Consider the following 10,933-nt stretch of genomic DNA (forward strand, 5'->3'; position numbering starts at 1 on the left):
GATCACCACAACCCCACATGATCACCACAACCCACATGATCACAACCCCACATGATCACCACAACCCCACATGATCACCACAACCCCACATGATCACCACAACCCCACATGATCACAACCCCACATGATCACCACAACCCCCACATGATCACACACCCCACATGATCACAACCCCACATGATCACCACAACCCCACATGATCACCACAACCCCACATGATCACCACACCCCACATGATCACCACAACCCCACATGATCCACAACCCCACATGATCACCACAACCCCACATGATCACCACAACCCCACATGATCACCACAACCCCACATGATCACAACCCCACATGATCACAACCCCACATGATCACCACAACCCCACATGATCACAACCCCACATGATCACACAACCCCACATGATCACCACAACCCCACATGATCACAACCCCACATGATCACAACCCCACATGATCACAAACCCCACATGATCACCACAACCCCACATGATCACACAACCCCACATGATCACCACAACCCCACATGATCACAACCCCACATGATCACCACAACCCCACATGATCACCACAACCCCACATGATCACCACAACCCCACATGATCACCAACCCCACATGATCACCACAACCCCACATGATCACAACCCCACATGATCACCACAACCCCACATGATCACAACCCCCACATGATCACCACAACCCCACATGATCACAACCCCACATGATCACCACAACCCCCACATGATCACCACAACCCCACATGATCACCACAACCCCACATGATCACCACAACCCCCACATGATCACCACAACCCCACATGATCACACAACCCCACATGATCACAACCCCCACATGATCACCACAACCCCACATGATCACCACAACCCCACATGATCACCACAACCCCACATGATCACCACAACCCCACATGATCACAACCCCACATGATCACCACAAGCCCCACATGATCACACCCCCACATGATCACAACCCCACATGATCACCACAACCCCACATGATCACCAACAACCCACATGATCACCACAACCCCACATGATCACCACAACCCCACATGATCACACAACCCCCACATGATCACACAACCCACATATCACCACAACCCCACATGATCACCACAACCCCACATGATCACCACAACCCCCACATGATCACCACAACCCCACATGATCACCACAACCCCACATGATCACACAACCCCACATGATCACAACCCCCACATGATCACCACAAACCCCACATGATCACCACAACCCCACATGATCACCACAACCCCACATGATCACCACACCCCACATGATCACAACCCCACATGATCACAACCCCACATGATCACCACAACCCCACATGATCACCACAACCCCACATGATCACCACAACCCCACATGATCACCACAACCCCACATGATCACAACCCCACATGATCACCACAACCCCACATGATCACCACAACCCCACATGATCACCACAACCCCACATGATCACACAACCCCACATGATCACCACAACCCCACATGATCCACAACCCCACATGATCACCACAACCCCACATGATCACCACAACCCCACATGATCACCACAACCCCACATGATCACCACAACCCCACATGATCACCACAACCCCACATGATCACCACAACCCCACATGATCACCACAACCCACATGATCACCACACCCCACATGATCACAACCCCACATGATCACCACAACCCCACATGATCACCACAACCCCACATGATCACCACAACCCCACATGATCACCACACCCCACATGATCACCACAACCCCACATGATCACCACAACCCCACATGATCACAACCCCCACATGATCACCACAACCCCACATGATCACCACAACCCCACATGATCACCACAACCCCACATGATCACCACAACCCCACATGATCACAACCCCACATGATCACCACAACCCCACATGATCACCACAACCCCACATGATCACCACAACCCCACATGATCACCACAACCCCACATGATCACCACAACCCCACATGATCACCACAACCCCACATGATCACAACCCCACATGATCACAACCCCCACATGATCACCACAACCCCACATGATCACCACAACCCCACATGATCACAACCCACATGATCACACAACCCCACATGATCCACAACCCCACATGATCACCACAACCCCACATGATCACAACCCCACATGATCACCAACCCCACATGATCACAACCCCACATGATCACCACAACCCACATGATCACAACCCCACATGATCACAACCCCACATGATCACCACAACCCCACATGATCACCACAACCCCACATGATCACAACCCCACATGATCACCACAACCCCACATGATCACCACAACCCCACATGATCACCACAACCTCACATGATCACAACCCCACATGATCACCACAACCCCACATGATCACCACAACCCCACATGATCACCACAACCTCACATGATCACAACCCCACATGATCACCACAACCCCACATGATCACAACCCCACATGATCACCACAACCCCACATGATCACCACAACCCCACATGATCACCACAACCCCACATGATCACCACAACCCCACATGATCACCACAACCCCACATGATCACCACAACCCCACATGATCACCACAACCCCACATGATCACCACAACCCCACATGATCACAACCCCACATTCGTCTCCCAGCGACGTGGTCCCCCCCCCCCCCTGCACCTAAGGGTCTTCAACCAACTATGTCGCTCTGTGTCACTCCCTTTTCCCCCCTCTTTACCCTCTGACCTGACCTTTTAAAAGGCTCCTCTGGCCAGACCTTTTAAAAGGCTCCTCTGGCCAGACCTTTAAAAAGGCTCCTCTGGCCAGATCTTTAAAAAGGCTCCTCTGGCCAGACCTTTTAAAAGGATCCTCTGGCCTTTTAAAAGGCTCGTCTTACTTGACAATTTAAAAAGGCTCCTCTGGCCTTTTAAAAGGATCGTCTTACCTTTTAAAAGGCTCCTCTGGCCAGACCTTTTAAAAGGCTCATCTGGCCACACCTTTTAAAAAGGCTCATCTGACCTGACCTTTTATAAGGCTCCTTCTGACCTGACCTTTTAAAAAGGCTCGTGTGGCTTCATGTAAATGGTCGTATTGTCCTTCTCCAGGTCCAGGATACACTTTCGGATCCCACGAGAATACAGCACGTCCGCCAAGTACACCTACACCTAACTACACACCCTAATTACACACTCTAATTACCCTAACTACACACCCTAATTACCCTAACTACACACCCTAATTACCCTAATTACACACCCCAATTACACACCCTAATTACACACCCTAACTACACACCCTAATTACACCCTAACTACACACCCTAATTACACACCCTAATTACACACCCTAATTACACACCCTAACTACACACCCTAACTACACACCCTAACCCAAGGGCGATTTTCCTATATGAATAAAAAATCTATTAAATGGTTATTACGCTAAGATTATCATCCCATTTTCCGCCTTATGACACTAGTTCGTAGGACACATTCTCCCTTGGCGAGACGTCGAGTTCGAAACGGTCGACGTGAAGCGGCTATTTGACCGACGGTGTTTTGAAGGATATTTTGCCGCTCATTGGTCGGTTGTGTTGTGACGTCACAGCGTCCACAAAGGGGGTAGGGGGGAATTAAGTTGTTAGGGGTCGCCTGTTTGGATTTTGGACCAGTTGTTAGTGGTTAGTGTGTCTTAGAATGGTTTGTTCTGAGAGACTTATTAAGAGAGAGAGAGAAGTAAGTGAGAGAGAGAGAGAGAGAGAGAGAGAGAAGTAAGTGAGAGAGAGAGAAGTGAGAGAGAGAGAGAGAAGTGAGAGAGAGACAGAGTGAGAGAGAGAGAGAGAGAGAGAGAGAGAGAGAGAGAGAGAGAGAGAGAGAGAGAGAGAGAGAAGTGAGAGAGAGAGAGAGAAGTAAGTGAGTGAGAGAGAATTAAGAGAGAGAGAGAAGTGAGAGAGAGAGAGAGAGAGAGAGAGAGAGAGAGAAGTAAGTGAGAGAGAGACAGTTTGGAGAATCAGTGAGACAATGAGAAGCGATTGTGTAGGGAGATGTCGGGAGAGAAAGAGACTGGGGAAGTGAGAGAGAGAAAGAGAGGGAGATGCCGGGAGACAAAGACATTGGGGAAGTGAGAGAGAGAGAGAGAGAGAGGAATGGGCGACACTTGATGGCTTCACACCCCTTCACTGAGGAAGCCATATTTACCTCACACATTGTGTGTGTGTGGGGGAAGTTGTGATGGCGGCCATGACACCATGTTGGGGTCGTGTCTGTGGAAGTCGTGATATCATTAAAGAACCCCCCCCTTCCCCCCCCTCTCCCCACCACGGCATATCGTAGCGCTTCCTCTCTCTCTCTCGCGTGCGTTCGCTGCGCCGCCATGCGCCTCCTGCGCGCGCGCGCGCGCCAGTGTGTACTTCTCTTGTCTCAAATGGCCGCGACGCTGCCAGGTGTACGATGACTTTACTTCCCCCCTTCCGTATGTGTCTAACGACCCCCTTTAAAAACCACCTTCGTTATCACTACATAAACACCTTTAAGGACCCTTAAAAAGCACGCATGGTGTTAAATTGGTCGTACACCAGATGTTAACGTGTTAAAAAGAATTTAATTATTGTACTCGAGGTGTTACTTCATCTTGAAGTGTTATGATATCGTACTCAAGGTGTTGATACTGTTGTACTCAAGGTACAACATATATTTCTGGCCTCACGGAGGTCAGAAATATATGTTATTTGACCATTAACTAAGCTTGGAGGTCAGAGTAAAATTCTCCATATATTTGGTGTAAATTGGTCAGGTTTTTTCACACTGTAAATATAAATAATTTACATTTATCGCATCGGCAACACTCGCTCTTATTCAACTCTTACCACGCGTGAATTTTAAAAGAAATATGTCGTTTTTAAAAGAACTATGTCGTTTTTAAAAGCCCTGATATGGTAGGTATAATTAGACTCCCCCACCCTTAATTGGTAGTTGTAACAAGGGGGTTGTATATGGTCTTGTAGACTTTGTGGTGTGTTAAAAAGCGGGAAGTGTAAGCGAGCACCAGCGAGTGGCCATGTTGGGAAGGAATTAGGATGTACGTGTTCTAGGAATTGCGCCCTTATGAGGGCATGCACGTGTGCTGGGTGCTAGGATGAGCTGGGGGAGAGGGAAGCTAGGGAGACGGGGGCAGGAGAAAGAAGATGGGAGATGGAGGGGTTGGAGTAAAGTGATAGGGGGTCGAGAAACTGTGAAATGATTTCATTTTTTCTTTTTGGAGGGAATATACTAAAAGGGGAAGTGTCTTCTGAGAAGGTAGAAGTCAAGGATGAGGTAGAGTTGGGTAGAAAGTAGGTAGAGTGGAGTAGAAAGTAGGTAGAGTGGGTAGAAAAAGGATATAAAATGAGTTAAGTGTAAGAGACGAGGGATTTGCAGAGGATGAAACAGACATTGTTTACCTACGGTGGCAACATTTCTTAACGGGATCACTATTTAATATTAACCTTCATTATAAATAACTTATTTCCAATTTTTAAATCACTTATTTACAATTTTTTATTAGTATTAGTCTATTAACCATCTAACTGTCGTTAAACTTCAGCTATTATTTAGTTTTTTTAAGCAAATTCGATGTCAACATTGGATCCGTGAATTCAACATGGCGGCGATGGCCGAGTTGTGGGGGAAAGGAAATTTTGACCAATTCTCTGTGATATATCGCCTCCAGCTCCAAGGAACAACTTGATCACAACTCCTCATACAACCAGGATAGTGTGGGGTTATGGTGGTCATAACTATACGGTTATGTTACGAGGATTTCATCGAAGACGGTGGTTGGGGGAGGAATGTGAGGTCGAAGACACAAAGAGCGATAATGGCGCCATGTTTGAAGGTAATTTGAATTTGAATTTATAACAATTTCAAATATGTCGTCTTGTACCACCATGAACAGGTGGTTGAAGTGGTGAATACCACGGCAGTCCTGCTGGCTCCATTTAGCAGTATGTAATAAGCGTAGTTAATTAAGCAGGACGTAATTACAGTCATTAATAATGGGATTGTAAGGGAAACTGATTTAAAATGGCTGAAAAAATATTATTTTTTTTTAGCCTTTAGTAATGTATATAATTTACTTAATTATATTTCCTGATGGTAGACATTATTTTAAGTTATCTCGTTCGGTGAATAATAAAGAAATTAACACAAGATGAATTAATCTCTAATTCAAAGTACACCGTAAAGATAGTACATTACGTTTTCATTAACAAACGTATTAATTAAACATTAACACCCTAACCTGAACACTAATTAAGGCCTAGAATATTCTAGAAGCCATATGGAAACTAGATCTTCACCCTAAATAGAGTATTCTAATATTAGAACTGGTATTAACTCCTTCGTGTTCTCAACCATAGCGCGTTTTCTTCACGCCCTCCACCCCATTTTTGACCACATCTGTTCGTCTGGTGTTGGAGGCCACAGTGGAATCCTTAATTACCCTTTTATAATCACACAAAATCCCACCAATTAGGCTTCCTGCCTCTGACCTCCCCCCCCCCCCTCGCATGCCTGACCCCCATAGCACTTGCTGGTCAAAATTTTCCAAAGCCCAGCCCCCATTTTCTATCCGTCTTTTTTTTTTATGTAATGGCGTTTTTTTTTTGTTAATGTAATGGCGTTTTTTATGTAATGGCTTTTTTTGTTAATGTAATGGCGTTTTTTATGTGATGGCTTTTTTTGTTAATGTAATGGCGTTTTTTATGTAATGGCTTTTTTGTTAATGTAATGGCGTTTTTTAATGTAATGGCTTTTTTTTTTTAATGTAACGGCGTTTTTTTATGTAATAGCGTTTTTTTTTTTTCAGTGACCATCTCACACACACACGTGTCATACGCTAGTATTTATCTCCTGAACAACCTACTCTAATGTCTAATTACCTTTTTCCTATCTAATTACCTCCTTAGAAGATGTGGTTAAAAACTATGTTTGAAGAGCATATTTATATATTATTTTTTTCTAAGTCATTTTGTCCTCGTGTGTAATAAACATCGACCCTAAACACCAATTTATTTACGTCAAAGGAGGTAATTGTGGCATTAACTACCCTAGTATGTAATTGGAAACAGTTAATAGGTAATTAAAGGCAGTAAAGCTACATAGAATATTGCCTGGTTGTTATTAACAACTGTTTAGTTAACACAGCAGACATTACCACAGCTGAACCTACATTATCCCAAGCTTAAATTACCACAGCTTAACCTACATTATCCCAAGCTTAAATACCACAGCTTAACCTACATTATCCCAAGCTTAAATTACCACAGCTTAACCTACATTAACCCAAGCTTAAATTACCACAGCTTAACCTACATTATCCCAAGCTTAAATTACCACAGCTTAACCTACATTATCCCAAGCTAAATACCACAGCTTAACCTACATTATCCCAAGCTTAAATTACCACAGCTTAACCTACATTAACCCAGCCTACCCTGTATTACCACAGTTTAGCATTAAACTGTGGCCTACCCTAAACTTGACAGCCTAGTTCAAACCCCCCTTCCCCCCCCCCCACACACACACACACACATACACACACACACACACACACACATATACACACACACACACATACACACACACACATATACACACACACACACACCATCCCAACATTTGACGACAATTGACCTCATCAATTCCCGAACGACTGTCACGTAGTTACGAGGGTATGAAGGAAACAACACAACCACCCCCCCCACCCCCCTTCTGTCTCTCTCTCTCTCTCTCTCTCTCTCTCTCTCTCTCTCTCTCTCTCTCTCTCTCTCTCTCTCTCTCTCTCTCTCTCATTCAAAATATTACGTCTCTGCTCAGAAATATGTGTATGACAGTTTATAAACACCTAAGACTACAGTGGACATTTAAATCGGTTCATTCATGCATTTATTATTTTTTTTTACTCGTTTTTTTTTTAGGAGGGGCATTTAAATAACTAGTTCAAACCGGCGAGCGAGAATGCTGGGGGTCAATTTAAACGCCATCTTCTCCACCACGGACGCCAAGTGGCCATTTAACGAATCATGTCACATTGGGATGTACAGATGCAAATGGGGCCTTTATTTTTTTGTTTATATTGTTTATTCTTCATCTTACAACTTTCCCTTAACAAGCCGTAGAGATGTGGCAATTAGCACGATTTTCCGAGGGTTGTAAATAGGTTGTACGAGCCAGTTTATATCGTACGTGGGTTGTGAGTAAACAATTCCCTTTTTGAGTTCAGGGATATAAAGCCAAGGGTTTATGTAAGGGACATGTGTTGTCTACAACCTCCCACACCCCCACACACCCACACCTTGGCCATCTGTATGGTGTTGCTGTGCGCCTCCCACACACACACACACACACACACACACACACACACACACACACACACACACAGGAATAATAATAATTATACATTTAGCAACAATTACGTTGATATTTATTCACTCAGGAAGGGCAACAAATCTTTGAGGGGATGTATATATATATATATATATATATATATATATATATATATATATATATATATATATATATATATATATATTTGGAAAGGATCACAATTTTGCGCGTGATCAAGATATTTCTATGAGTCCACTTAGGGGAAAAATGAAACACGATAAGTTCCCAAGTGCACTTTCGTGTCATAATCACATCATCATCATCAGGGGAGACACAAGAGAGAAATATAACAGTCAGTTGATATACAACGAAGAGACGAAGCTACGACGCCATTTTGGGTAAATATGTGATTGTCCAAGACATACGACAATCCTTCGTAAACTTATCATTTTACACATTGTATCAACCATAAAGTTATATATATATATATATATATATATATATATATATATATATATATATTTATTTATTTATTTTGCTTTGTCGCTGTCTCCCGCGTTTGCGAGGTAGCGCAAGGAAACAGACGAAAGAAATGGCCCAACCCCCCCCCATACACATGTATATACATACACGTCCACACACGCAAATATACATACCTACACAGCTTTCCATGGTTTACCCCAGACGCTTCACATGCCTTGATTCAATCCACTGACAGCACGTCAACCCCGGTATACCACATCGATCCAATTCACTCTGTTCCTTGCCCTCCTTTCACCCTCTTGCATGTTCAGGCCCCGATCACTCAAAATCTTTTTCACTCCATCTTTCCACCTCCAATTTGGTCTCCCACTTCTCCTCGTTCCCTCCACCTCTGACACATATATCCTCTTGGTCAATCTTTCCTCACTCATTCTCTCCATGTGCTCAAACCATTTCAAAACACCCTCTTCTGCTCTCTCAACCACGCTCTTTTTATTTCCACACATCTCTCTTACCCTTACATTACTTACTCGATCAAACCACCTCACACCACACATTGTTCTCAAACATCTCATTTCCAGCACATCCATCCTCCTGCGCACAACTCTATCCATAGCCCACGCCTCGCAACCATACATCATTGTTGGAACCACTATTCCTTCAAACATACCCATTTTTGCTTTCCGAGATAATGTTCTCGACTTCCACACATTCTTCAAGGCTCCTAGGATTTTCGCCCCCTCCCCCACCCTGTGATTCACTTCCGCTTCCATGGTCCCATCCGCTGCCAGATCCACTCCCAGATATCTAAAACACTTTACTTCCTCCAGTTTTTCTCCAATCAAACTTACCTCCCAATTGACTTGACCCTCAACCCTACTGTACCTAATAACCTTGCTCTTATTCACATTTACTCTTAACTTTCTTCTCTCACACACTTTACCAAACTCAGTCACCAGCTTCTGCAGTTTCTCACATGAATCAGCCACCAGCGCTGTATCATCAGCGAACAACAACTGACTCACTTCCCAAGCTCTCTCATCCACAACAGACTTCATATATATATATATGTATATATATATATATATATATATATATATATATATATATATATATATATATATATATATATATATATATATATTCTCCCCCACAAGAATAAGGTGTGAAGGGCTCAGATAGCACCTCCATAACCTGGAGGGGGTTTAAAGAAAATGGGGGAAAAGACGAATAAGAACAAGAGACATGTAGATACATCTCCTCCCTCCCTCCCTCCCTCAATCCTCCCTCCTCCTTCCCTCCCTCCCTCCCTCACTCCCTCCCTCACTGACGGAGTGACTGGTCGTCCGTCGCCCACACACGACAATTACACAATCAGCAGCAGTTATGTGTGTCGTCCTACGCGCCATGCCAGCACACGACACCTTTAAAAAAAACCCACGACAATACGACCAGCTGCTCTGTCATAGTAGTGTATATGGATGTATTTATATATATATATAAACTTCCGGTCGTTTGACCATGGACACGAGCTGTTATAACCTTCTGTAACACATTCTTTATAGTCCACGTAACATATATGTCTTGGTTGAACGGTATAATATATATATATATATATATATATATATATATATATATATATATATATATATATATATACACACACACAATCACATGTTTACCAAATGGCGTAGCTTCGTCGCTTCGATGTATATCAACTGACTGTTATATTTTTCTTTTGTGTCTCCCCTGATGATGATGTGATTATGACACGAAAGTGCACTTGGCAACTTATCGTGTTTCATTTTCCCCCGTGGACTCATAGGAATATATGTATATATATATATATATATATATATATATATATATATATATATATATATATATATATATATATATATATATTTCATTTTAGGGGAACGCCGGTTTGATTTCAATTCAAGAAAATCGTTAATTACGTTATTATTATCATTATTATCATTATTATTATTATTATTATTATTATTATTGATGATGATGATA

The sequence above is a fragment of the Panulirus ornatus genome, chromosome 5 (assembly GCF_036320965.1).
Source record: "Panulirus ornatus isolate Po-2019 chromosome 5, ASM3632096v1, whole genome shotgun sequence".
In the NCBI taxonomy this organism is placed as follows: Eukaryota; Metazoa; Arthropoda; class Malacostraca; order Decapoda; family Palinuridae; genus Panulirus; species Panulirus ornatus.